The 24,552-nt window shown below is 45.0% G+C and overlaps 32 non-coding genes across 32 annotated transcripts; all 32 read left to right on the forward strand.

Annotated features, from left to right (window-relative positions):
• The first annotated feature begins 305 nt into the window (after window positions 1-305).
• TRNAM-CAU (transfer RNA methionine (anticodon CAU)) lies at window positions 306-378 on the forward strand. The gene has a single exon. It is a non-coding gene; the product is annotated as a tRNA-Met (tRNA).
• A 265-nt stretch (window positions 379-643) lies between these two features.
• On the forward strand, window positions 644-716 carry TRNAM-CAU (transfer RNA methionine (anticodon CAU)). Its single transcript has one exon. It is a non-coding gene; the product is annotated as a tRNA-Met (tRNA).
• A 264-nt stretch (window positions 717-980) lies between these two features.
• On the forward strand, window positions 981-1,053 carry TRNAM-CAU (transfer RNA methionine (anticodon CAU)). The gene has a single exon. It is a non-coding gene; the product is annotated as a tRNA-Met (tRNA).
• Window positions 1,054-1,317: 264 nt separating this feature from the next.
• On the forward strand, window positions 1,318-1,390 carry TRNAM-CAU (transfer RNA methionine (anticodon CAU)). Its single transcript has one exon. It is a non-coding gene; the product is annotated as a tRNA-Met (tRNA).
• A 2,221-nt stretch (window positions 1,391-3,611) lies between these two features.
• On the forward strand, window positions 3,612-3,684 carry TRNAM-CAU (transfer RNA methionine (anticodon CAU)). The gene has a single exon. It is a non-coding gene; the product is annotated as a tRNA-Met (tRNA).
• Window positions 3,685-3,949: 265 nt separating this feature from the next.
• Window positions 3,950-4,022, forward strand: TRNAM-CAU (transfer RNA methionine (anticodon CAU)). Its single transcript has one exon. It is a non-coding gene; the product is annotated as a tRNA-Met (tRNA).
• A 264-nt stretch (window positions 4,023-4,286) lies between these two features.
• TRNAM-CAU (transfer RNA methionine (anticodon CAU)) lies at window positions 4,287-4,359 on the forward strand. The gene has a single exon. It is a non-coding gene; the product is annotated as a tRNA-Met (tRNA).
• A 264-nt stretch (window positions 4,360-4,623) lies between these two features.
• On the forward strand, window positions 4,624-4,696 carry TRNAM-CAU (transfer RNA methionine (anticodon CAU)). Its single transcript has one exon. It is a non-coding gene; the product is annotated as a tRNA-Met (tRNA).
• A 2,221-nt stretch (window positions 4,697-6,917) lies between these two features.
• Window positions 6,918-6,990, forward strand: TRNAM-CAU (transfer RNA methionine (anticodon CAU)). Its single transcript has one exon. It is a non-coding gene; the product is annotated as a tRNA-Met (tRNA).
• A 265-nt stretch (window positions 6,991-7,255) lies between these two features.
• TRNAM-CAU (transfer RNA methionine (anticodon CAU)) lies at window positions 7,256-7,328 on the forward strand. Its single transcript has one exon. It is a non-coding gene; the product is annotated as a tRNA-Met (tRNA).
• Window positions 7,329-7,592: 264 nt separating this feature from the next.
• TRNAM-CAU (transfer RNA methionine (anticodon CAU)) lies at window positions 7,593-7,665 on the forward strand. The gene has a single exon. It is a non-coding gene; the product is annotated as a tRNA-Met (tRNA).
• Window positions 7,666-7,929: 264 nt separating this feature from the next.
• TRNAM-CAU (transfer RNA methionine (anticodon CAU)) lies at window positions 7,930-8,002 on the forward strand. The gene has a single exon. It is a non-coding gene; the product is annotated as a tRNA-Met (tRNA).
• Window positions 8,003-10,223: 2,221 nt separating this feature from the next.
• On the forward strand, window positions 10,224-10,296 carry TRNAM-CAU (transfer RNA methionine (anticodon CAU)). The gene has a single exon. It is a non-coding gene; the product is annotated as a tRNA-Met (tRNA).
• A 265-nt stretch (window positions 10,297-10,561) lies between these two features.
• Window positions 10,562-10,634, forward strand: TRNAM-CAU (transfer RNA methionine (anticodon CAU)). Its single transcript has one exon. It is a non-coding gene; the product is annotated as a tRNA-Met (tRNA).
• Window positions 10,635-10,898: 264 nt separating this feature from the next.
• On the forward strand, window positions 10,899-10,971 carry TRNAM-CAU (transfer RNA methionine (anticodon CAU)). The gene has a single exon. It is a non-coding gene; the product is annotated as a tRNA-Met (tRNA).
• Window positions 10,972-11,235: 264 nt separating this feature from the next.
• TRNAM-CAU (transfer RNA methionine (anticodon CAU)) lies at window positions 11,236-11,308 on the forward strand. Its single transcript has one exon. It is a non-coding gene; the product is annotated as a tRNA-Met (tRNA).
• A 2,221-nt stretch (window positions 11,309-13,529) lies between these two features.
• On the forward strand, window positions 13,530-13,602 carry TRNAM-CAU (transfer RNA methionine (anticodon CAU)). The gene has a single exon. It is a non-coding gene; the product is annotated as a tRNA-Met (tRNA).
• A 265-nt stretch (window positions 13,603-13,867) lies between these two features.
• TRNAM-CAU (transfer RNA methionine (anticodon CAU)) lies at window positions 13,868-13,940 on the forward strand. The gene has a single exon. It is a non-coding gene; the product is annotated as a tRNA-Met (tRNA).
• Window positions 13,941-14,204: 264 nt separating this feature from the next.
• Window positions 14,205-14,277, forward strand: TRNAM-CAU (transfer RNA methionine (anticodon CAU)). The gene has a single exon. It is a non-coding gene; the product is annotated as a tRNA-Met (tRNA).
• A 264-nt stretch (window positions 14,278-14,541) lies between these two features.
• On the forward strand, window positions 14,542-14,614 carry TRNAM-CAU (transfer RNA methionine (anticodon CAU)). Its single transcript has one exon. It is a non-coding gene; the product is annotated as a tRNA-Met (tRNA).
• A 2,221-nt stretch (window positions 14,615-16,835) lies between these two features.
• TRNAM-CAU (transfer RNA methionine (anticodon CAU)) lies at window positions 16,836-16,908 on the forward strand. The gene has a single exon. It is a non-coding gene; the product is annotated as a tRNA-Met (tRNA).
• Window positions 16,909-17,173: 265 nt separating this feature from the next.
• TRNAM-CAU (transfer RNA methionine (anticodon CAU)) lies at window positions 17,174-17,246 on the forward strand. The gene has a single exon. It is a non-coding gene; the product is annotated as a tRNA-Met (tRNA).
• Window positions 17,247-17,510: 264 nt separating this feature from the next.
• TRNAM-CAU (transfer RNA methionine (anticodon CAU)) lies at window positions 17,511-17,583 on the forward strand. Its single transcript has one exon. It is a non-coding gene; the product is annotated as a tRNA-Met (tRNA).
• A 264-nt stretch (window positions 17,584-17,847) lies between these two features.
• TRNAM-CAU (transfer RNA methionine (anticodon CAU)) lies at window positions 17,848-17,920 on the forward strand. Its single transcript has one exon. It is a non-coding gene; the product is annotated as a tRNA-Met (tRNA).
• Window positions 17,921-20,141: 2,221 nt separating this feature from the next.
• Window positions 20,142-20,214, forward strand: TRNAM-CAU (transfer RNA methionine (anticodon CAU)). Its single transcript has one exon. It is a non-coding gene; the product is annotated as a tRNA-Met (tRNA).
• A 265-nt stretch (window positions 20,215-20,479) lies between these two features.
• Window positions 20,480-20,552, forward strand: TRNAM-CAU (transfer RNA methionine (anticodon CAU)). Its single transcript has one exon. It is a non-coding gene; the product is annotated as a tRNA-Met (tRNA).
• A 264-nt stretch (window positions 20,553-20,816) lies between these two features.
• TRNAM-CAU (transfer RNA methionine (anticodon CAU)) lies at window positions 20,817-20,889 on the forward strand. Its single transcript has one exon. It is a non-coding gene; the product is annotated as a tRNA-Met (tRNA).
• A 264-nt stretch (window positions 20,890-21,153) lies between these two features.
• TRNAM-CAU (transfer RNA methionine (anticodon CAU)) lies at window positions 21,154-21,226 on the forward strand. The gene has a single exon. It is a non-coding gene; the product is annotated as a tRNA-Met (tRNA).
• A 2,221-nt stretch (window positions 21,227-23,447) lies between these two features.
• On the forward strand, window positions 23,448-23,520 carry TRNAM-CAU (transfer RNA methionine (anticodon CAU)). Its single transcript has one exon. It is a non-coding gene; the product is annotated as a tRNA-Met (tRNA).
• Window positions 23,521-23,785: 265 nt separating this feature from the next.
• On the forward strand, window positions 23,786-23,858 carry TRNAM-CAU (transfer RNA methionine (anticodon CAU)). Its single transcript has one exon. It is a non-coding gene; the product is annotated as a tRNA-Met (tRNA).
• A 264-nt stretch (window positions 23,859-24,122) lies between these two features.
• On the forward strand, window positions 24,123-24,195 carry TRNAM-CAU (transfer RNA methionine (anticodon CAU)). Its single transcript has one exon. It is a non-coding gene; the product is annotated as a tRNA-Met (tRNA).
• Window positions 24,196-24,459: 264 nt separating this feature from the next.
• Window positions 24,460-24,532, forward strand: TRNAM-CAU (transfer RNA methionine (anticodon CAU)). Its single transcript has one exon. It is a non-coding gene; the product is annotated as a tRNA-Met (tRNA).
• The last annotated feature ends 20 nt before the right edge of the window (window positions 24,533-24,552 follow it).

The raw sequence follows: 24,552 nt of genomic DNA on the forward strand, positions 1-24,552 counted from the left end.
AAAAGGGACTTTGGGGGAGGAGAATTAAAAACTGGTAAGAAAAAAGGGCTGAAAAGAGTTAGGTATATATCCAGCGAGGGAGGGGTTGGAAGTTTGTGGCATCTTACCTGTTTTGGAGCATATCAAAATAACTAGCTCAAAATTCAAGCATCGAAGGATGGGACTCTTGATTGATGAATGGAAGACATCTGAAGTACAAAACACTATACATTCAAGTGAAGCTTTTCAGATGGATCGTATTCTCTCTGGAGTTTTGAGTGTGGAGTTGTGTCACATAATCTTCATCAACAAATCATAAAATCGCAGCCTTCTTAGCGCAGTAGGCAGCGCGTCAGTCTCATAATCTGAAGGTCCTGAGTTCGAGCCTCAGAGAGGGCACAAGTGTTTTTTGTTTCAACAAATACAATTGGACATATTTTTTCTAAACATGAAGAGGAGCATGATGTTCAGTAGACCGCAACGCGGTCCTTGTGAATCACAGGATTGGATTCTTTACTGACGCAGAAAAGAAATATGATTGCCAAATACCAAAGAACCAATTGGGGCTAGCTGCGTTTTATTTGAATATTTCTATCTGGACTTTGTGAGTAGCGTGGTCTCAAATCATGCTCTCCACCAGGTTATCCAAAGAGCCTCCAACGGAGCCTTCTTAGCGCAGTAGGCAGCGCGTCAGTCTCATAATCTGAAGGTCCTGAGTTCGAGCCTCAGAGAGGGCACAAGTGTTTTTTGTTTCAGCAAATTCAATTGGACATATCCTTTCTAAACATGAAGAGGAGAATGATGTTCAGTAGACCGCAACGCGGTCCTTGTGAATCACAGGATTGGATTCTTTACTGACGCAGAAAAGAAATATGATCGCAAAATACCATAGAACCAATGGGGCTAGCTGCATTTTATTTTAATATTTCTATCTGGACTGTGTGAGTAGCGTTGTCTCAGATCTGGTTCTCCACCAAGTTCTCCAAAAATACTCCAGCAGAGCCTTCTTAGCGCAGTAGGCAGCGCGTCAGTCTCATAATCTGAAGGTCCTGAGTTCGAGCCTCAGAGAGGGCACAAGTGTTTTTTGTTTCAGCAAATTCAATTGGACATATCCTTTCTAAACATGAAGAGTAGCATGATGTTCAGTAGACCGCAACGCGGTCCTTGTGAATCAGAGGATTGGATTCTTTACTGACGCAGAAAAGAAATATGATCGCAAAATACCATAGAACCAATGGGGCTAGCTGCATTTTATTTTAATATTTCTATCTGGACTGTGTGAGTAGCGTTGTCTCAGATCTGGTCCTCCACCAAGTTCTCCAAAAATACTCCAGCAGAGCCTTCTTAGCGCAGTAGGCAGCGCGTCAGTCTCATATTCTGAAGGTCCTGAGTTCGAGCCTCAGAGAGGGCACAAGTGTTTTTTGTTTCAGCAAATTCAATTGGACATATCCTTTCTAAACATGAAGAGTAGCATGATGTTCAGTAGACCGCAACGCGGTCCTTGTGAATCAGAGGATTGGATTCTTTACTGACGCAGAAAAGAAATATGATCGCAAAATACCATAGAACCAATGGGGCTAGCTGCATTTTATTTGAATATTTCTATCTGCACTTTGTGAGTAGCGTGGTCTTGGATCTGTTTCTCCACCAGGTTCTCCAAACATACTCCAGCCGAACCTGCTTAGTGCAGTAGGCAGCGCGTCAGTCTCATAATTTGAAGGTCCTGAGTTCTTTCCTCAGAGAAGGCAGGCCTCTTATGTTTCAGGTAATAACTTTTCAAAAACGTTGACAGAATGAGTACAATGTTTGGTATTTTGCAAATGTAAGCAGTCCCTGTGCAAACTTTCTGGCCCTGTGTTCCCACGCCTTCTCCTTGTGCCTTCCAGAGCCCATCAGGTGCACTATGAACTAATGGCAAAACATGGTTGTGCATATAAGGTTGATGCCGCACGAACCCTGCTATGGTTTTTCATATTAATAAGCCTCCGTGCAGTGTCCATCGCCGCCCTAGTGGCGTTATGGCTCTGTAGTTGGTCCGGATAAGCCCAGGGTACCCAGGCCGTAATCTGTAAAGGAAAGAAAAAGGTAAGTGGGGCCAACCAGTGGGGAAAAGAGGGGTCAGTTCAAACAAACAGGTTCTTTCGAATAGAGGTGGGGCAGTTTAAAATGATAAGGTTGCTGGTTGGGATAGCATGGGCGCATACTGATAGAGCCAACGTAGGTCTTTGAGCAAAGATTCAGGAAATAAGGATGGTACATTTTATGGTGTTAGATGCAGTGGGGCAGGTTTACATGAGGGCAGTTTCAGAGAATGAGCAAGTATTTCAAAATGTATTTTCTGGCTGTGTGAGGGACTTGAGAGGTCTTCAAGCAGACCCTTGGAGTATGTTTAAAGTCTCTCACAAAATAAACTCTAGAAAAGACAGGTGGGGCACCCAAGCCTAGCGGCCAAATAGTGAGGCGACTGCATGAAAGGCAAATGCGAAAAGAGGCAAAGAGGGGTAGCACAAGGGGATGCAGCCAATTTCGACACTTCTGTTTCTGGTGATTGTCTTGCCCCTGTGCCCACGAAAGGCTCTGGGGAACGCAGGCACAGTTGCGGCTCAGGCATGGACAGTCTGCAAGGCCCTCCTTCGGCATAATAAAAGTGCCCTTGTGAGCCTGGCTGTGTTTAAATCACACAGCAGGGAATGCAGCTTTCAACTTTCCCTCACTGGCCACGAACGGCCACGAACGGCCAGGTTCTATAGACCAAAAAGCTAGGAGGAACCCTGGCCACTTTTAAATGAGGGTGGGTTTTGAACTACAGTTCCTTCAGGAGCAAAGCCTGGATTGGCCTTCCTGGATGTTCCTGTGGCCCGCTGGATGCTTTAATGGGCTGGATAAAGCGTTCTGGAGGATGGAATCCTCTTGGGTTCAGTCTGGGAACTTCTGGGAGTTCATCTGCATAACCCAGCCCCGTCCACCCTTCTTGACCTGGCCGGCAGTTACCTTGCTCTGTTACTAGAGGGCGCGTTTGGACTCTCTTCATGAACCGTGTGCCTCACAGGTGTGATAATGATGTAGTTTGGGGTTTGTTTTTGTGGCATGCTACCTGTCACCAGCCGCAAGCAGATCAGCATGAGATCTGATGTCAAATAACAGCATAACAAACTGTGACATAATACAAACCTGACATAAGCGATGTAAGCAGCGAGTATAACGAAACCGGCTGAACGCACACAAGAAAACTAAATGATGGAAGTGGAAACACATAATTAATCATGCATATATATATAGGAAAGGAGCAAAACTCTCTGCAAATGGGAAAAAAAGCGACCTGCTTACAAAAGGGACTTTGGGGGAGGAGAATTAAAAACTGGTAAGAAAAAAGGGCTGAAAAGAGTTAGGTATATATCCAGCGAGGGAGGGGTTGGAAGTTTGTGGCATCTTACCTGTTTTGGAGCATATCAAAATAACTAGCTCAAAATTCAAGCATCGAAGGATGGGACTCTTGATTGATGAATGGAAGACATCTGAAGTACAAAACACTATACATTCAAGTGAAGCTTTTCAGATGGATCGTATTCTCTCTGGAGTTTTGAGTGTGGAGTTGTGTCACATAATCTTCATCAACAAATCATAAAATCGCAGCCTTCTTAGCGCAGTAGGCAGCGCGTCAGTCTCATAATCTGAAGGTCCTGAGTTCGAGCCTCAGAGAGGGCACAAGTGTTTTTTGTTTCAACAAATACAATTGGACATATTTTTTCTAAACATGAAGAGGAGCATGATGTTCAGTAGACCGCAACGCGGTCCTTGTGAATCACAGGATTGGATTCTTTACTGACGCAGAAAAGAAATATGATTGCCAAATACCAAAGAACCAATTGGGGCTAGCTGCGTTTTATTTGAATATTTCTATCTGGACTTTGTGAGTAGCGTGGTCTCAAATCATGCTCTCCACCAGGTTATCCAAAGAGCCTCCAACGGAGCCTTCTTAGCGCAGTAGGCAGCGCGTCAGTCTCATAATCTGAAGGTCCTGAGTTCGAGCCTCAGAGAGGGCACAAGTGTTTTTTGTTTCAGCAAATTCAATTGGACATATCCTTTCTAAACATGAAGAGGAGAATGATGTTCAGTAGACCGCAACGCGGTCCTTGTGAATCACAGGATTGGATTCTTTACTGACGCAGAAAAGAAATATGATCGCAAAATACCATAGAACCAATGGGGCTAGCTGCATTTTATTTTAATATTTCTATCTGGACTGTGTGAGTAGCGTTGTCTCAGATCTGGTTCTCCACCAAGTTCTCCAAAAATACTCCAGCAGAGCCTTCTTAGCGCAGTAGGCAGCGCGTCAGTCTCATAATCTGAAGGTCCTGAGTTCGAGCCTCAGAGAGGGCACAAGTGTTTTTTGTTTCAGCAAATTCAATTGGACATATCCTTTCTAAACATGAAGAGTAGCATGATGTTCAGTAGACCGCAACGCGGTCCTTGTGAATCAGAGGATTGGATTCTTTACTGACGCAGAAAAGAAATATGATCGCAAAATACCATAGAACCAATGGGGCTAGCTGCATTTTATTTTAATATTTCTATCTGGACTGTGTGAGTAGCGTTGTCTCAGATCTGGTCCTCCACCAAGTTCTCCAAAAATACTCCAGCAGAGCCTTCTTAGCGCAGTAGGCAGCGCGTCAGTCTCATATTCTGAAGGTCCTGAGTTCGAGCCTCAGAGAGGGCACAAGTGTTTTTTGTTTCAGCAAATTCAATTGGACATATCCTTTCTAAACATGAAGAGTAGCATGATGTTCAGTAGACCGCAACGCGGTCCTTGTGAATCAGAGGATTGGATTCTTTACTGACGCAGAAAAGAAATATGATCGCAAAATACCATAGAACCAATGGGGCTAGCTGCATTTTATTTGAATATTTCTATCTGCACTTTGTGAGTAGCGTGGTCTTGGATCTGTTTCTCCACCAGGTTCTCCAAACATACTCCAGCCGAACCTGCTTAGTGCAGTAGGCAGCGCGTCAGTCTCATAATTTGAAGGTCCTGAGTTCTTTCCTCAGAGAAGGCAGGCCTCTTATGTTTCAGGTAATAACTTTTCAAAAACGTTGACAGAATGAGTACAATGTTTGGTATTTTGCAAATGTAAGCAGTCCCTGTGCAAACTTTCTGGCCCTGTGTTCCCACGCCTTCTCCTTGTGCCTTCCAGAGCCCATCAGGTGCACTATGAACTAATGGCAAAACATGGTTGTGCATATAAGGTTGATGCCGCACGAACCCTGCTATGGTTTTTCATATTAATAAGCCTCCGTGCAGTGTCCATCGCCGCCCTAGTGGCGTTATGGCTCTGTAGTTGGTCCGGATAAGCCCAGGGTACCCAGGCCGTAATCTGTAAAGGAAAGAAAAAGGTAAGTGGGGCCAACCAGTGGGGAAAAGAGGGGTCAGTTCAAACAAACAGGTTCTTTCGAATAGAGGTGGGGCAGTTTAAAATGATAAGGTTGCTGGTTGGGATAGCATGGGCGCATACTGATAGAGCCAACGTAGGTCTTTGAGCAAAGATTCAGGAAATAAGGATGGTACATTTTATGGTGTTAGATGCAGTGGGGCAGGTTTACATGAGGGCAGTTTCAGAGAATGAGCAAGTATTTCAAAATGTATTTTCTGGCTGTGTGAGGGACTTGAGAGGTCTTCAAGCAGACCCTTGGAGTATGTTTAAAGTCTCTCACAAAATAAACTCTAGAAAAGACAGGTGGGGCACCCAAGCCTAGCGGCCAAATAGTGAGGCGACTGCATGAAAGGCAAATGCGAAAAGAGGCAAAGAGGGGTAGCACAAGGGGATGCAGCCAATTTCGACACTTCTGTTTCTGGTGATTGTCTTGCCCCTGTGCCCACGAAAGGCTCTGGGGAACGCAGGCACAGTTGCGGCTCAGGCATGGACAGTCTGCAAGGCCCTCCTTCGGCATAATAAAAGTGCCCTTGTGAGCCTGGCTGTGTTTAAATCACACAGCAGGGAATGCAGCTTTCAACTTTCCCTCACTGGCCACGAACGGCCACGAACGGCCAGGTTCTATAGACCAAAAAGCTAGGAGGAACCCTGGCCACTTTTAAATGAGGGTGGGTTTTGAACTACAGTTCCTTCAGGAGCAAAGCCTGGATTGGCCTTCCTGGATGTTCCTGTGGCCCGCTGGATGCTTTAATGGGCTGGATAAAGCGTTCTGGAGGATGGAATCCTCTTGGGTTCAGTCTGGGAACTTCTGGGAGTTCATCTGCATAACCCAGCCCCGTCCACCCTTCTTGACCTGGCCGGCAGTTACCTTGCTCTGTTACTAGAGGGCGCGTTTGGACTCTCTTCATGAACCGTGTGCCTCACAGGTGTGATAATGATGTAGTTTGGGGTTTGTTTTTGTGGCATGCTACCTGTCACCAGCCGCAAGCAGATCAGCATGAGATCTGATGTCAAATAACAGCATAACAAACTGTGACATAATACAAACCTGACATAAGCGATGTAAGCAGCGAGTATAACGAAACCGGCTGAACGCACACAAGAAAACTAAATGATGGAAGTGGAAACACATAATTAATCATGCATATATATATAGGAAAGGAGCAAAACTCTCTGCAAATGGGAAAAAAAGCGACCTGCTTACAAAAGGGACTTTGGGGGAGGAGAATTAAAAACTGGTAAGAAAAAAGGGCTGAAAAGAGTTAGGTATATATCCAGCGAGGGAGGGGTTGGAAGTTTGTGGCATCTTACCTGTTTTGGAGCATATCAAAATAACTAGCTCAAAATTCAAGCATCGAAGGATGGGACTCTTGATTGATGAATGGAAGACATCTGAAGTACAAAACACTATACATTCAAGTGAAGCTTTTCAGATGGATCGTATTCTCTCTGGAGTTTTGAGTGTGGAGTTGTGTCACATAATCTTCATCAACAAATCATAAAATCGCAGCCTTCTTAGCGCAGTAGGCAGCGCGTCAGTCTCATAATCTGAAGGTCCTGAGTTCGAGCCTCAGAGAGGGCACAAGTGTTTTTTGTTTCAACAAATACAATTGGACATATTTTTTCTAAACATGAAGAGGAGCATGATGTTCAGTAGACCGCAACGCGGTCCTTGTGAATCACAGGATTGGATTCTTTACTGACGCAGAAAAGAAATATGATTGCCAAATACCAAAGAACCAATTGGGGCTAGCTGCGTTTTATTTGAATATTTCTATCTGGACTTTGTGAGTAGCGTGGTCTCAAATCATGCTCTCCACCAGGTTATCCAAAGAGCCTCCAACGGAGCCTTCTTAGCGCAGTAGGCAGCGCGTCAGTCTCATAATCTGAAGGTCCTGAGTTCGAGCCTCAGAGAGGGCACAAGTGTTTTTTGTTTCAGCAAATTCAATTGGACATATCCTTTCTAAACATGAAGAGGAGAATGATGTTCAGTAGACCGCAACGCGGTCCTTGTGAATCACAGGATTGGATTCTTTACTGACGCAGAAAAGAAATATGATCGCAAAATACCATAGAACCAATGGGGCTAGCTGCATTTTATTTTAATATTTCTATCTGGACTGTGTGAGTAGCGTTGTCTCAGATCTGGTTCTCCACCAAGTTCTCCAAAAATACTCCAGCAGAGCCTTCTTAGCGCAGTAGGCAGCGCGTCAGTCTCATAATCTGAAGGTCCTGAGTTCGAGCCTCAGAGAGGGCACAAGTGTTTTTTGTTTCAGCAAATTCAATTGGACATATCCTTTCTAAACATGAAGAGTAGCATGATGTTCAGTAGACCGCAACGCGGTCCTTGTGAATCAGAGGATTGGATTCTTTACTGACGCAGAAAAGAAATATGATCGCAAAATACCATAGAACCAATGGGGCTAGCTGCATTTTATTTTAATATTTCTATCTGGACTGTGTGAGTAGCGTTGTCTCAGATCTGGTCCTCCACCAAGTTCTCCAAAAATACTCCAGCAGAGCCTTCTTAGCGCAGTAGGCAGCGCGTCAGTCTCATATTCTGAAGGTCCTGAGTTCGAGCCTCAGAGAGGGCACAAGTGTTTTTTGTTTCAGCAAATTCAATTGGACATATCCTTTCTAAACATGAAGAGTAGCATGATGTTCAGTAGACCGCAACGCGGTCCTTGTGAATCAGAGGATTGGATTCTTTACTGACGCAGAAAAGAAATATGATCGCAAAATACCATAGAACCAATGGGGCTAGCTGCATTTTATTTGAATATTTCTATCTGCACTTTGTGAGTAGCGTGGTCTTGGATCTGTTTCTCCACCAGGTTCTCCAAACATACTCCAGCCGAACCTGCTTAGTGCAGTAGGCAGCGCGTCAGTCTCATAATTTGAAGGTCCTGAGTTCTTTCCTCAGAGAAGGCAGGCCTCTTATGTTTCAGGTAATAACTTTTCAAAAACGTTGACAGAATGAGTACAATGTTTGGTATTTTGCAAATGTAAGCAGTCCCTGTGCAAACTTTCTGGCCCTGTGTTCCCACGCCTTCTCCTTGTGCCTTCCAGAGCCCATCAGGTGCACTATGAACTAATGGCAAAACATGGTTGTGCATATAAGGTTGATGCCGCACGAACCCTGCTATGGTTTTTCATATTAATAAGCCTCCGTGCAGTGTCCATCGCCGCCCTAGTGGCGTTATGGCTCTGTAGTTGGTCCGGATAAGCCCAGGGTACCCAGGCCGTAATCTGTAAAGGAAAGAAAAAGGTAAGTGGGGCCAACCAGTGGGGAAAAGAGGGGTCAGTTCAAACAAACAGGTTCTTTCGAATAGAGGTGGGGCAGTTTAAAATGATAAGGTTGCTGGTTGGGCTAGCATGGGCGCATACTGATAGAGCCAACGTAGGTCTTTGAGCAAAGATTCAGGAAATAAGGATGGTACATTTTATGGTGTTAGATGCAGTGGGGCAGGTTTACATGAGGGCAGTTTCAGAGAATGAGCAAGTATTTCAAAATGTATTTTCTGGCTGTGTGAGGGACTTGAGAGGTCTTCAAGCAGACCCTTGGAGTATGTTTAAAGTCTCTCACAAAATAAACTCTAGAAAAGACAGGTGGGGCACCCAAGCCTAGCGGCCAAATAGTGAGGCGACTGCATGAAAGGCAAATGCGAAAAGAGGCAAAGAGGGGTAGCACAAGGGGATGCAGCCAATTTCGACACTTCTGTTTCTGGTGATTGTCTTGCCCCTGTGCCCACGAAAGGCTCTGGGGAACGCAGGCACAGTTGCGGCTCAGGCATGGACAGTCTGCAAGGCCCTCCTTCGGCATAATAAAAGTGCCCTTGTGAGCCTGGCTGTGTTTAAATCACACAGCAGGGAATGCAGCTTTCAACTTTCCCTCACTGGCCACGAACGGCCACGAACGGCCAGGTTCTATAGACCAAAAAGCTAGGAGGAACCCTGGCCACTTTTAAATGAGGGTGGGTTTTGAACTACAGTTCCTTCAGGAGCAAAGCCTGGATTGGCCTTCCTGGATGTTCCTGTGGCCCGCTGGATGCTTTAATGGGCTGGATAAAGCGTTCTGGAGGATGGAATCCTCTTGGGTTCAGTCTGGGAACTTCTGGGAGTTCATCTGCATAACCCAGCCCCGTCCACCCTTCTTGACCTGGCCGGCAGTTACCTTGCTCTGTTACTAGAGGGCGCGTTTGGACTCTCTTCATGAACCGTGTGCCTCACAGGTGTGATAATGATGTAGTTTGGGGTTTGTTTTTGTGGCATGCTACCTGTCACCAGCCGCAAGCAGATCAGCATGAGATCTGATGTCAAATAACAGCATAACAAACTGTGACATAATACAAACCTGACATAAGCGATGTAAGCAGCGAGTATAACGAAACCGGCTGAACGCACACAAGAAAACTAAATGATGGAAGTGGAAACACATAATTAATCATGCATATATATATAGGAAAGGAGCAAAACTCTCTGCAAATGGGAAAAAAAGCGACCTGCTTACAAAAGGGACTTTGGGGGAGGAGAATTAAAAACTGGTAAGAAAAAAGGGCTGAAAAGAGTTAGGTATATATCCAGCGAGGGAGGGGTTGGAAGTTTGTGGCATCTTACCTGTTTTGGAGCATATCAAAATAACTAGCTCAAAATTCAAGCATCGAAGGATGGGACTCTTGATTGATGAATGGAAGACATCTGAAGTACAAAACACTATACATTCAAGTGAAGCTTTTCAGATGGATCGTATTCTCTCTGGAGTTTTGAGTGTGGAGTTGTGTCACATAATCTTCATCAACAAATCATAAAATCGCAGCCTTCTTAGCGCAGTAGGCAGCGCGTCAGTCTCATAATCTGAAGGTCCTGAGTTCGAGCCTCAGAGAGGGCACAAGTGTTTTTTGTTTCAACAAATACAATTGGACATATTTTTTCTAAACATGAAGAGGAGCATGATGTTCAGTAGACCGCAACGCGGTCCTTGTGAATCACAGGATTGGATTCTTTACTGACGCAGAAAAGAAATATGATTGCCAAATACCAAAGAACCAATTGGGGCTAGCTGCGTTTTATTTGAATATTTCTATCTGGACTTTGTGAGTAGCGTGGTCTCAAATCATGCTCTCCACCAGGTTATCCAAAGAGCCTCCAACGGAGCCTTCTTAGCGCAGTAGGCAGCGCGTCAGTCTCATAATCTGAAGGTCCTGAGTTCGAGCCTCAGAGAGGGCACAAGTGTTTTTTGTTTCAGCAAATTCAATTGGACATATCCTTTCTAAACATGAAGAGGAGAATGATGTTCAGTAGACCGCAACGCGGTCCTTGTGAATCACAGGATTGGATTCTTTACTGACGCAGAAAAGAAATATGATCGCAAAATACCATAGAACCAATGGGGCTAGCTGCATTTTATTTTAATATTTCTATCTGGACTGTGTGAGTAGCGTTGTCTCAGATCTGGTTCTCCACCAAGTTCTCCAAAAATACTCCAGCAGAGCCTTCTTAGCGCAGTAGGCAGCGCGTCAGTCTCATAATCTGAAGGTCCTGAGTTCGAGCCTCAGAGAGGGCACAAGTGTTTTTTGTTTCAGCAAATTCAATTGGACATATCCTTTCTAAACATGAAGAGTAGCATGATGTTCAGTAGACCGCAACGCGGTCCTTGTGAATCAGAGGATTGGATTCTTTACTGACGCAGAAAAGAAATATGATCGCAAAATACCATAGAACCAATGGGGCTAGCTGCATTTTATTTTAATATTTCTATCTGGACTGTGTGAGTAGCGTTGTCTCAGATCTGGTCCTCCACCAAGTTCTCCAAAAATACTCCAGCAGAGCCTTCTTAGCGCAGTAGGCAGCGCGTCAGTCTCATATTCTGAAGGTCCTGAGTTCGAGCCTCAGAGAGGGCACAAGTGTTTTTTGTTTCAGCAAATTCAATTGGACATATCCTTTCTAAACATGAAGAGTAGCATGATGTTCAGTAGACCGCAACGCGGTCCTTGTGAATCAGAGGATTGGATTCTTTACTGACGCAGAAAAGAAATATGATCGCAAAATACCATAGAACCAATGGGGCTAGCTGCATTTTATTTGAATATTTCTATCTGCACTTTGTGAGTAGCGTGGTCTTGGATCTGTTTCTCCACCAGGTTCTCCAAACATACTCCAGCCGAACCTGCTTAGTGCAGTAGGCAGCGCGTCAGTCTCATAATTTGAAGGTCCTGAGTTCTTTCCTCAGAGAAGGCAGGCCTCTTATGTTTCAGGTAATAACTTTTCAAAAACGTTGACAGAATGAGTACAATGTTTGGTATTTTGCAAATGTAAGCAGTCCCTGTGCAAACTTTCTGGCCCTGTGTTCCCACGCCTTCTCCTTGTGCCTTCCAGAGCCCATCAGGTGCACTATGAACTAATGGCAAAACATGGTTGTGCATATAAGGTTGATGCCGCACGAACCCTGCTATGGTTTTTCATATTAATAAGCCTCCGTGCAGTGTCCATCGCCGCCCTAGTGGCGTTATGGCTCTGTAGTTGGTCCGGATAAGCCCAGGGTACCCAGGCCGTAATCTGTAAAGGAAAGAAAAAGGTAAGTGGGGCCAACCAGTGGGGAAAAGAGGGGTCAGTTCAAACAAACAGGTTCTTTCGAATAGAGGTGGGGCAGTTTAAAATGATAAGGTTGCTGGTTGGGCTAGCATGGGCGCATACTGATAGAGCCAACGTAGGTCTTTGAGCAAAGATTCAGGAAATAAGGATGGTACATTTTATGGTGTTAGATGCAGTGGGGCAGGTTTACATGAGGGCAGTTTCAGAGAATGAGCAAGTATTTCAAAATGTATTTTCTGGCTGTGTGAGGGACTTGAGAGGTCTTCAAGCAGACCCTTGGAGTATGTTTAAAGTCTCTCACAAAATAAACTCTAGAAAAGACAGGTGGGGCACCCAAGCCTAGCGGCCAAATAGTGAGGCGACTGCATGAAAGGCAAATGCGAAAAGAGGCAAAGAGGGGTAGCACAAGGGGATGCAGCCAATTTCGACACTTCTGTTTCTGGTGATTGTCTTGCCCCTGTGCCCACGAAAGGCTCTGGGGAACGCAGGCACAGTTGCGGCTCAGGCATGGACAGTCTGCAAGGCCCTCCTTCGGCATAATAAAAGTGCCCTTGTGAGCCTGGCTGTGTTTAAATCACACAGCAGGGAATGCAGCTTTCAACTTTCCCTCACTGGCCACGAACGGCCACGAACGGCCAGGTTCTATAGACCAAAAAGCTAGGAGGAACCCTGGCCACTTTTAAATGAGGGTGGGTTTTGAACTACAGTTCCTTCAGGAGCAAAGCCTGGATTGGCCTTCCTGGATGTTCCTGTGGCCCGCTGGATGCTTTAATGGGCTGGATAAAGCGTTCTGGAGGATGGAATCCTCTTGGGTTCAGTCTGGGAACTTCTGGGAGTTCATCTGCATAACCCAGCCCCGTCCACCCTTCTTGACCTGGCCGGCAGTTACCTTGCTCTGTTACTAGAGGGCGCGTTTGGACTCTCTTCATGAACCGTGTGCCTCACAGGTGTGATAATGATGTAGTTTGGGGTTTGTTTTTGTGGCATGCTACCTGTCACCAGCCGCAAGCAGATCAGCATGAGATCTGATGTCAAATAACAGCATAACAAACTGTGACATAATACAAACCTGACATAAGCGATGTAAGCAGCGAGTATAACGAAACCGGCTGAACGCACACAAGAAAACTAAATGATGGAAGTGGAAACACATAATTAATCATGCATATATATATAGGAAAGGAGCAAAACTCTCTGCAAATGGGAAAAAAAGCGACCTGCTTACAAAAGGGACTTTGGGGGAGGAGAATTAAAAACTGGTAAGAAAAAAGGGCTGAAAAGAGTTAGGTATATATCCAGCGAGGGAGGGGTTGGAAGTTTGTGGCATCTTACCTGTTTTGGAGCATATCAAAATAACTAGCTCAAAATTCAAGCATCGAAGGATGGGACTCTTGATTGATGAATGGAAGACATCTGAAGTACAAAACACTATACATTCAAGTGAAGCTTTTCAGATGGATCGTATTCTCTCTGGAGTTTTGAGTGTGGAGTTGTGTCACATAATCTTCATCAACAAATCATAAAATCGCAGCCTTCTTAGCGCAGTAGGCAGCGCGTCAGTCTCATAATCTGAAGGTCCTGAGTTCGAGCCTCAGAGAGGGCACAAGTGTTTTTTGTTTCAACAAATACAATTGGACATATTTTTTCTAAACATGAAGAGGAGCATGATGTTCAGTAGACCGCAACGCGGTCCTTGTGAATCACAGGATTGGATTCTTTACTGACGCAGAAAAGAAATATGATTGCCAAATACCAAAGAACCAATTGGGGCTAGCTGCGTTTTATTTGAATATTTCTATCTGGACTTTGTGAGTAGCGTGGTCTCAAATCATGCTCTCCACCAGGTTATCCAAAGAGCCTCCAACGGAGCCTTCTTAGCGCAGTAGGCAGCGCGTCAGTCTCATAATCTGAAGGTCCTGAGTTCGAGCCTCAGAGAGGGCACAAGTGTTTTTTGTTTCAGCAAATTCAATTGGACATATCCTTTCTAAACATGAAGAGGAGAATGATGTTCAGTAGACCGCAACGCGGTCCTTGTGAATCACAGGATTGGATTCTTTACTGACGCAGAAAAGAAATATGATCGCAAAATACCATAGAACCAATGGGGCTAGCTGCATTTTATTTTAATATTTCTATCTGGACTGTGTGAGTAGCGTTGTCTCAGATCTGGTTCTCCACCAAGTTCTCCAAAAATACTCCAGCAGAGCCTTCTTAGCGCAGTAGGCAGCGCGTCAGTCTCATAATCTGAAGGTCCTGAGTTCGAGCCTCAGAGAGGGCACAAGTGTTTTTTGTTTCAGCAAATTCAATTGGACATATCCTTTCTAAACATGAAGAGTAGCATGATGTTCAGTAGACCGCAACGCGGTCCTTGTGAATCAGAGGATTGGATTCTTTACTGACGCAGAAAAGAAATATGATCGCAAAATACCATAGAACCAATGGGGCTAGCTGCATTTTATTTTAATATTTCTATCTGGACTGTGTGAGTAGCGTTGTCTCAGATCTGGTCCTCCACCAAGTTCTCCAAAAATACTCCAGCAGAGCCTTCTTAGCGCAGTAGGCAGCGCGTCAGTCTCATATTCTGAAGGTCCTGAGTTCGAGCCTCAGAGAGGGCACAAGTGTTTTTTGTTTCAGCAAATTCAATTGGACATATCCTTTCTAAACATGAAGAGTAGCATGATGTTCAGTAGACCGCAACGCGGTCCTTGTGAATCAGAGGATTGGATTCTTTACTGACGCAGAAAAGAAATATGATCGCAAAATACCATAGAACCAATGGGGCTAGCTGCATTTTATTTGAATATTTCTATCTGCACTTTGTGAGTAGCGTGGTCTTGGATCTGTTTCTCCACCAGGTTCTCCAAACATACTCCAGCCGAACCTGCTTAGTGCAGTAGGCAGCGCGTCAGTCTCATAATTTGAAGGTCCTGAGTTCTTTCCTCAGAGAAGGCAGGCCTCTTATGTTTCAGGTAATAACTTTTCAAAAACGTTGACAGAATGAGTACAATGTTTGGTATTTTGCAAATGTAAGCAGTCCCTGTGCAAACTTTCTGGCCCTGTGTTCCCACGCCTTCTCCTTGTGCCTTCCAGAGCCCATCAGGTGCACTATGAACTAATGGCAAAACATGGTTGTGCATATAAGGTTGATGCCGCACGAACCCTGCTATGGTTTTTCATATTAATAAGCCTCCGTGCAGTGTCCATCGCCGCCCTAGTGGCGTTATGGCTCTGTAGTTGGTCCGGATAAGCCCAGGGTACCCAGGCCGTAATCTGTAAAGGAAAGAAAAAGGTAAGTGGGGCCAACCAGTGGGGAAAAGAGGGGTCAGTTCAAACAAACAGGTTCTTTCGAATAGAGGTGGGGCAGTTTAAAATGATAAGGTTGCTGGTTGGGATAGCATGGGCGCATACTGATAGAGCCAACGTAGGTCTTTGAGCAAAGATTCAGGAAATAAGGATGGTACATTTTATGGTGTTAGATGCAGTGGGGCAGGTTTACATGAGGGCAGTTTCAGAGAATGAGCAAGTATTTCAAAATGTATTTTCTGGCTGTGTGAGGGACTTGAGAGGTCTTCAAGCAGACCCTTGGAGTATGTTTAAAGTCTCTCACAAAATAAACTCTAGAAAAGACAGGTGGGGCACCCAAGCCTAGCGGCCAAATAGTGAGGCGACTGCATGAAAGGCAAATGCGAAAAGAGGCAAAGAGGGGTAGCACAAGGGGATGCAGCCAATTTCGACACTTCTGTTTCTGGTGATTGTCTTGCCCCTGTGCCCACGAAAGGCTCTGGGGAACGCAGGCACAGTTGCGGCTCAGGCATGGACAGTCTGCAAGGCCCTCCTTCGGCATAATAAAAGTGCCCTTGTGAGCCTGGCTGTGTTTAAATCACACAGCAGGGAATGCAGCTTTCAACTTTCCCTCACTGGCCACGAACGGCCACGAACGGCCAGGTTCTATAGACCAAAAAGCTAGGAGGAACCCTGGCCACTTTTAAATGAGGGTGGGTTTTGAACTACAGTTCCTTCAGGAGCAAAGCCTGGATTGGCCTTCCTGGATGTTCCTGTGGCCCGCTGGATGCTTTAATGGGCTGGATAAAGCGTTCTGGAGGATGGAATCCTCTTGGGTTCAGTCTGGGAACTTCTGGGAGTTCATCTGCATAACCCAGCCCCGTCCACCCTTCTTGACCTGGCCGGCAGTTACCTTGCTCTGTTACTAGAGGGCGCGTTTGGACTCTCTTCATGAACCGTGTGCCTCACAGGTGTGATAATGATGTAGTTTGGGGTTTGTTTTTGTGGCATGCTACCTGTCACCAGCCGCAAGCAGATCAGCATGAGATCTGATGTCAAATAACAGCATAACAAACTGTGACATAATACAAACCTGACATAAGCGATGTAAGCAGCGAGTATAACGAAACCGGCTGAACGCACACAAGAAAACTAAATGATGGAAGTGGAAACACATAATTAATCATGCATATATATATAGGAAAGGAGCAAAACTCTCTGCAAATGGGAAAAAAAGCGACCTGCTTACAAAAGGGACTTTGGGGGAGGAGAATTAAAAACTGGTAAGAAAAAAGGGCTGAAAAGAGTTAGGTATATATCCAGCGAGGGAGGGGTTGGAAGTTTGTGGCATCTTACCTGTTTTGGAGCATATCAAAATAACTAGCTCAAAATTCAAGCATCGAAGGATGGGACTCTTGATTGATGAATGGAAGACATCTGAAGTACAAAACACTATACATTCAAGTGAAGCTTTTCAGATGGATCGTATTCTCTCTGGAGTTTTGAGTGTGGAGTTGTGTCACATAATCTTCATCAACAAATCATAAAATCGCAGCCTTCTTAGCGCAGTAGGCAGCGCGTCAGTCTCATAATCTGAAGGTCCTGAGTTCGAGCCTCAGAGAGGGCACAAGTGTTTTTTGTTTCAACAAATACAATTGGACATATTTTTTCTAAACATGAAGAGGAGCATGATGTTCAGTAGACCGCAACGCGGTCCTTGTGAATCACAGGATTGGATTCTTTACTGACGCAGAAAAGAAATATGATTGCCAAATACCAAAGAACCAATTGGGGCTAGCTGCGTTTTATTTGAATATTTCTATCTGGACTTTGTGAGTAGCGTGGTCTCAAATCATGCTCTCCACCAGGTTATCCAAAGAGCCTCCAACGGAGCCTTCTTAGCGCAGTAGGCAGCGCGTCAGTCTCATAATCTGAAGGTCCTGAGTTCGAGCCTCAGAGAGGGCACAAGTGTTTTTTGTTTCAGCAAATTCAATTGGACATATCCTTTCTAAACATGAAGAGGAGAATGATGTTCAGTAGACCGCAACGCGGTCCTTGTGAATCACAGGATTGGATTCTTTACTGACGCAGAAAAGAAATATGATCGCAAAATACCATAGAACCAATGGGGCTAGCTGCATTTTATTTTAATATTTCTATCTGGACTGTGTGAGTAGCGTTGTCTCAGATCTGGTTCTCCACCAAGTTCTCCAAAAATACTCCAGCAGAGCCTTCTTAGCGCAGTAGGCAGCGCGTCAGTCTCATAATCTGAAGGTCCTGAGTTCGAGCCTCAGAGAGGGCACAAGTGTTTTTTGTTTCAGCAAATTCAATTGGACATATCCTTTCTAAACATGAAGAGTAGCATGATGTTCAGTAGACCGCAACGCGGTCCTTGTGAATCAGAGGATTGGATTCTTTACTGACGCAGAAAAGAAATATGATCGCAAAATACCATAGAACCAATGGGGCTAGCTGCATTTTATTTTAATATTTCTATCTGGACTGTGTGAGTAGCGTTGTCTCAGATCTGGTCCTCCACCAAGTTCTCCAAAAATACTCCAGCAGAGCCTTCTTAGCGCAGTAGGCAGCGCGTCAGTCTCATATTCTGAAGGTCCTGAGTTCGAGCCTCAGAGAGGGCACAAGTGTTTTTTGTTTCAGCAAATTCAATTGGACATATCCTTTCTAAACATGAAGAGTAGCATGATGTTCAGTAGACCGCAACGCGGTCCTTGTGAATCAGAGGATTGGATTCTTTACTGACGCAGAAAAGAAATATGATCGCAAAATACCATAGAACCAATGGGGCTAGCTGCATTTTATTTGAATATTTCTATCTGCACTTTGTGAGTAGCGTGGTCTTGGATCTGTTTCTCCACCAGGTTCTCCAAACATACTCCAGCCGAACCTGCTTAGTGCAGTAGGCAGCGCGTCAGTCTCATAATTTGAAGGTCCTGAGTTCTTTCCTCAGAGAAGGCAGGCCTCTTATGTTTCAGGTAATAACTTTTCAAAAACGTTGACAGAATGAGTACAATGTTTGGTATTTTGCAAATGTAAGCAGTCCCTGTGCAAACTTTCTGGCCCTGTGTTCCCACGCCTTCTCCTTGTGCCTTCCAGAGCCCATCAGGTGCACTATGAACTAATGGCAAAACATGGTTGTGCATATAAGGTTGATGCCGCACGAACCCTGCTATGGTTTTTCATATTAATAAGCCTCCGTGCAGTGTCCATCGCCGCCCTAGTGGCGTTATGGCTCTGTAGTTGGTCCGGATAAGCCCAGGGTACCCAGGCCGTAATCTGTAAAGGAAAGAAAAAGGTAAGTGGGGCCAACCAGTGGGGAAAAGAGGGGTCAGTTCAAACAAACAGGTTCTTTCGAATAGAGGTGGGGCAGTTTAAAATGATAAGGTTGCTGGTTGGGATAGCATGGGCGCATACTGATAGAGCCAACGTAGGTCTTTGAGCAAAGATTCAGGAAATAAGGATGGTACATTTTATGGTGTTAGATGCAGTGGGGCAGGTTTACATGAGGGCAGTTTCAGAGAATGAGCAAGTATTTCAAAATGTATTTTCTGGCTGTGTGAGGGACTTGAGAGGTCTTCAAGCAGACCCTTGGAGTATGTTTAAAGTCTCTCACAAAATAAACTCTAGAAAAGACAGGTGGGGCACCCAAGCCTAGCGGCCAAATAGTGAGGCGACTGCATGAAAGGCAAATGCGAAAAGAGGCAAAGAGGGGTAGCACAAGGGGATGCAGCCAATTTCGACACTTCTGTTTCTGGTGATTGTCTTGCCCCTGTGCCCACGAAAGGCTCTGGGGAACGCAGGCACAGTTGCGGCTCAGGCATGGACAGTCTGCAAGGCCCTCCTTCGGCATAATAAAAGTGCCCTTGTGAGCCTGGCTGTGTTTAAATCACACAGCAGGGAATGCAGCTTTCAACTTTCCCTCACTGGCCACGAACGGCCACGAACGGCCAGGTTCTATAGACCAAAAAGCTAGGAGGAACCCTGGCCACTTTTAAATGAGGGTGGGTTTTGAACTACAGTTCCTTCAGGAGCAAAGCCTGGATTGGCCTTCCTGGATGTTCCTGTGGCCCGCTGGATGCTTTAATGGGCTGGATAAAGCGTTCTGGAGGATGGAATCCTCTTGGGTTCAGTCTGGGAACTTCTGGGAGTTCATCTGCATAACCCAGCCCCGTCCACCCTTCTTGACCTGGCCGGCAGTTACCTTGCTCTGTTACTAGAGGGCGCGTTTGGACTCTCTTCATGAACCGTGTGCCTCACAGGTGTGATAATGATGTAGTTTGGGGTTTGTTTTTGTGGCATGCTACCTGTCACCAGCCGCAAGCAGATCAGCATGAGATCTGATGTCAAATAACAGCATAACAAACTGTGACATAATACAAACCTGACATAAGCGATGTAAGCAGCGAGTATAACGAAACCGGCTGAACGCACACAAGAAAACTAAATGATGGAAGTGGAAACACATAATTAATCATGCATATATATATAGGAAAGGAGCAAAACTCTCTGCAAATGGGAAAAAAAGCGACCTGCTTACAAAAGGGACTTTGGGGGAGGAGAATTAAAAACTGGTAAGAAAAAAGGGCTGAAAAGAGTTAGGTATATATCCAGCGAGGGAGGGGTTGGAAGTTTGTGGCATCTTACCTGTTTTGGAGCATATCAAAATAACTAGCTCAAAATTCAAGCATCGAAGGATGGGACTCTTGATTGATGAATGGAAGACATCTGAAGTACAAAACACTATACATTCAAGTGAAGCTTTTCAGATGGATCGTATTCTCTCTGGAGTTTTGAGTGTGGAGTTGTGTCACATAATCTTCATCAACAAATCATAAAATCGCAGCCTTCTTAGCGCAGTAGGCAGCGCGTCAGTCTCATAATCTGAAGGTCCTGAGTTCGAGCCTCAGAGAGGGCACAAGTGTTTTTTGTTTCAACAAATACAATTGGACATATTTTTTCTAAACATGAAGAGGAGCATGATGTTCAGTAGACCGCAACGCGGTCCTTGTGAATCACAGGATTGGATTCTTTACTGACGCAGAAAAGAAATATGATTGCCAAATACCAAAGAACCAATTGGGGCTAGCTGCGTTTTATTTGAATATTTCTATCTGGACTTTGTGAGTAGCGTGGTCTCAAATCATGCTCTCCACCAGGTTATCCAAAGAGCCTCCAACGGAGCCTTCTTAGCGCAGTAGGCAGCGCGTCAGTCTCATAATCTGAAGGTCCTGAGTTCGAGCCTCAGAGAGGGCACAAGTGTTTTTTGTTTCAGCAAATTCAATTGGACATATCCTTTCTAAACATGAAGAGGAGAATGATGTTCAGTAGACCGCAACGCGGTCCTTGTGAATCACAGGATTGGATTCTTTACTGACGCAGAAAAGAAATATGATCGCAAAATACCATAGAACCAATGGGGCTAGCTGCATTTTATTTTAATATTTCTATCTGGACTGTGTGAGTAGCGTTGTCTCAGATCTGGTTCTCCACCAAGTTCTCCAAAAATACTCCAGCAGAGCCTTCTTAGCGCAGTAGGCAGCGCGTCAGTCTCATAATCTGAAGGTCCTGAGTTCGAGCCTCAGAGAGGGCACAAGTGTTTTTTGTTTCAGCAAATTCAATTGGACATATCCTTTCTAAACATGAAGAGTAGCATGATGTTCAGTAGACCGCAACGCGGTCCTTGTGAATCAGAGGATTGGATTCTTTACTGACGCAGAAAAGAAATATGATCGCAAAATACCATAGAACCAATGGGGCTAGCTGCATTTTATTTTAATATTTCTATCTGGACTGTGTGAGTAGCGTTGTCTCAGATCTGGTCCTCCACCAAGTTCTCCAAAAATACTCCAGCAGAGCCTTCTTAGCGCAGTAGGCAGCGCGTCAGTCTCATATTCTGAAGGTCCTGAGTTCGAGCCTCAGAGAGGGCACAAGTGTTTTTTGTTTCAGCAAATTCAATTGGACATATCCTTTCTAAACATGAAGAGTAGCATGATGTTCAGTAGACCGCAACGCGGTCCTTGTGAATCAGAGGATTGGATTCTTTACTGACGCAGAAAAGAAATATGATCGCAAAATACCATAGAACCAATGGGGCTAGCTGCATTTTATTTGAATATTTCTATCTGCACTTTGTGAGTAGCGTGGTCTTGGATCTGTTTCTCCACCAGGTTCTCCAAACATACTCCAGCCGAACCTGCTTAGTGCAGTAGGCAGCGCGTCAGTCTCATAATTTGAAGGTCCTGAGTTCTTTCCTCAGAGAAGGCAGGCCTCTTATGTTTCAGGTAATAACTTTTCAAAAACGTTGACAGAATGAGTACAATGTTTGGTATTTTGCAAATGTAAGCAGTCCCTGTGCAAACTTTCTGGCCCTGTGTTCCCACGCCTTCTCCTTGTGCCTTCCAGAGCCCATCAGGTGCACTATGAACTAATGGCAAAACATGGTTGTGCATATAAGGTTGATGCCGCACGAACCCTGCTATGGTTTTTCATATTAATAAGCCTCCGTGCAGTGTCCATCGCCGCCCTAGTGGCGTTATGGCTCTGTAGTTGGTCCGGATAAGCCCAGGGTACCCAGGCCGTAATCTGTAAAGGAAAGAAAAAGGTAAGTGGGGCCAACCAGTGGGGAAAAGAGGGGTCAGTTCAAACAAACAGGTTCTTTCGAATAGAGGTGGGGCAGTTTAAAATGATAAGGTTGCTGGTTGGGATAGCATGGGCGCATACTGATAGAGCCAACGTAGGTCTTTGAGCAAAGATTCAGGAAATAAGGATGGTACATTTTATGGTGTTAGATGCAGTGGGGCAGGTTTACATGAGGGCAGTTTCAGAGAATGAGCAAGTATTTCAAAATGTATTTTCTGGCTGTGTGAGGGACTTGAGAGGTCTTCAAGCAGACCCTTGGAGTATGTTTAAAGTCTCTCACAAAATAAACTCTAGAAAAGACAGGTGGGGCACCCAAGCCTAGCGGCCAAATAGTGAGGCGACTGCATGAAAGGCAAATGCGAAAAGAGGCAAAGAGGGGTAGCACAAGGGGATGCAGCCAATTTCGACACTTCTGTTTCTGGTGATTGTCTTGCCCCTGTGCCCACGAAAGGCTCTGGGGAACGCAGGCACAGTTGCGGCTCAGGCATGGACAGTCTGCAAGGCCCTCCTTCGGCATAATAAAAGTGCCCTTGTGAGCCTGGCTGTGTTTAAATCACACAGCAGGGAATGCAGCTTTCAACTTTCCCTCACTGGCCACGAACGGCCACGAACGGCCAGGTTCTATAGACCAAAAAGCTAGGAGGAACCCTGGCCACTTTTAAATGAGGGTGGGTTTTGAACTACAGTTCCTTCAGGAGCAAAGCCTGGATTGGCCTTCCTGGATGTTCCTGTGGCCCGCTGGATGCTTTAATGGGCTGGATAAAGCGTTCTGGAGGATGGAATCCTCTTGGGTTCAGTCTGGGAACTTCTGGGAGTTCATCTGCATAACCCAGCCCCGTCCACCCTTCTTGACCTGGCCGGCAGTTACCTTGCTCTGTTACTAGAGGGCGCGTTTGGACTCTCTTCATGAACCGTGTGCCTCACAGGTGTGATAATGATGTAGTTTGGGGTTTGTTTTTGTGGCATGCTACCTGTCACCAGCCGCAAGCAGATCAGCATGAGATCTGATGTCAAATAACAGCATAACAAACTGTGACATAATACAAACCTGACATAAGCGATGTAAGCAGCGAGTATAACGAAACCGGCTGAACGCACACAAGAAAACTAAATGATGGAAGTGGAAACACATAATTAATCATGCATATATATATAGGAAAGGAGCAAAACTCTCTGCAAATGGGAAAAAAAGCGACCTGCTTACAAAAGGGACTTTGGGGGAGGAGAATTAAAAACTGGTAAGAAAAAAGGGCTGAAAAGAGTTAGGTATATATCCAGCGAGGGAGGGGTTGGAAGTTTGTGGCATCTTACCTGTTTTGGAGCATATCAAAATAACTAGCTCAAAATTCAAGCATCGAAGGATGGGACTCTTGATTGATGAATGGAAGACATCTGAAGTACAAAACACTATACATTCAAGTGAAGCTTTTCAGATGGATCGTATTCTCTCTGGAGTTTTGAGTGTGGAGTTGTGTCACATAATCTTCATCAACAAATCATAAAATCGCAGCCTTCTTAGCGCAGTAGGCAGCGCGTCAGTCTCATAATCTGAAGGTCCTGAGTTCGAGCCTCAGAGAGGGCACAAGTGTTTTTTGTTTCAACAAATACAATTGGACATATTTTTTCTAAACATGAAGAGGAGCATGATGTTCAGTAGACCGCAACGCGGTCCTTGTGAATCACAGGATTGGATTCTTTACTGACGCAGAAAAGAAATATGATTGCCAAATACCAAAGAACCAATTGGGGCTAGCTGCGTTTTATTTGAATATTTCTATCTGGACTTTGTGAGTAGCGTGGTCTCAAATCATGCTCTCCACCAGGTTATCCAAAGAGCCTCCAACGGAGCCTTCTTAGCGCAGTAGGCAGCGCGTCAGTCTCATAATCTGAAGGTCCTGAGTTCGAGCCTCAGAGAGGGCACAAGTGTTTTTTGTTTCAGCAAATTCAATTGGACATATCCTTTCTAAACATGAAGAGGAGAATGATGTTCAGTAGACCGCAACGCGGTCCTTGTGAATCACAGGATTGGATTCTTTACTGACGCAGAAAAGAAATATGATCGCAAAATACCATAGAACCAATGGGGCTAGCTGCATTTTATTTTAATATTTCTATCTGGACTGTGTGAGTAGCGTTGTCTCAGATCTGGTTCTCCACCAAGTTCTCCAAAAATACTCCAGCAGAGCCTTCTTAGCGCAGTAGGCAGCGCGTCAGTCTCATAATCTGAAGGTCCTGAGTTCGAGCCTCAGAGAGGGCACAAGTGTTTTTTGTTTCAGCAAATTCAATTGGACATATCCTTTCTAAACATGAAGAGTAGCATGATGTTCAGTAGACCGCAACGCGGTCCTTGTGAATCAGAGGATTGGATTCTTTACTGACGCAGAAAAGAAATATGATCGCAAAATACCATAGAACCAATGGGGCTAGCTGCATTTTATTTTAATATTTCTATCTGGACTGTGTGAGTAGCGTTGTCTCAGATCTGGTCCTCCACCAAGTTCTCCAAAAATACTCCAGCAGAGCCTTCTTAGCGCAGTAGGCAGCGCGTCAGTCTCATATTCTGAAGGTCCTGAGTTCGAGCCTCAGAGAGGGCACAAGTGTTTTTTGTTTCAGC

Source organism: Ambystoma mexicanum, unplaced genomic scaffold (genome assembly GCF_040938575.1).
Source record: "Ambystoma mexicanum isolate Mex_15411 unplaced genomic scaffold, UKY_AmexF1_1 Mex_scaf196, whole genome shotgun sequence".
Classification (NCBI taxonomy): domain Eukaryota; kingdom Metazoa; phylum Chordata; class Amphibia; order Caudata; family Ambystomatidae; genus Ambystoma; species Ambystoma mexicanum.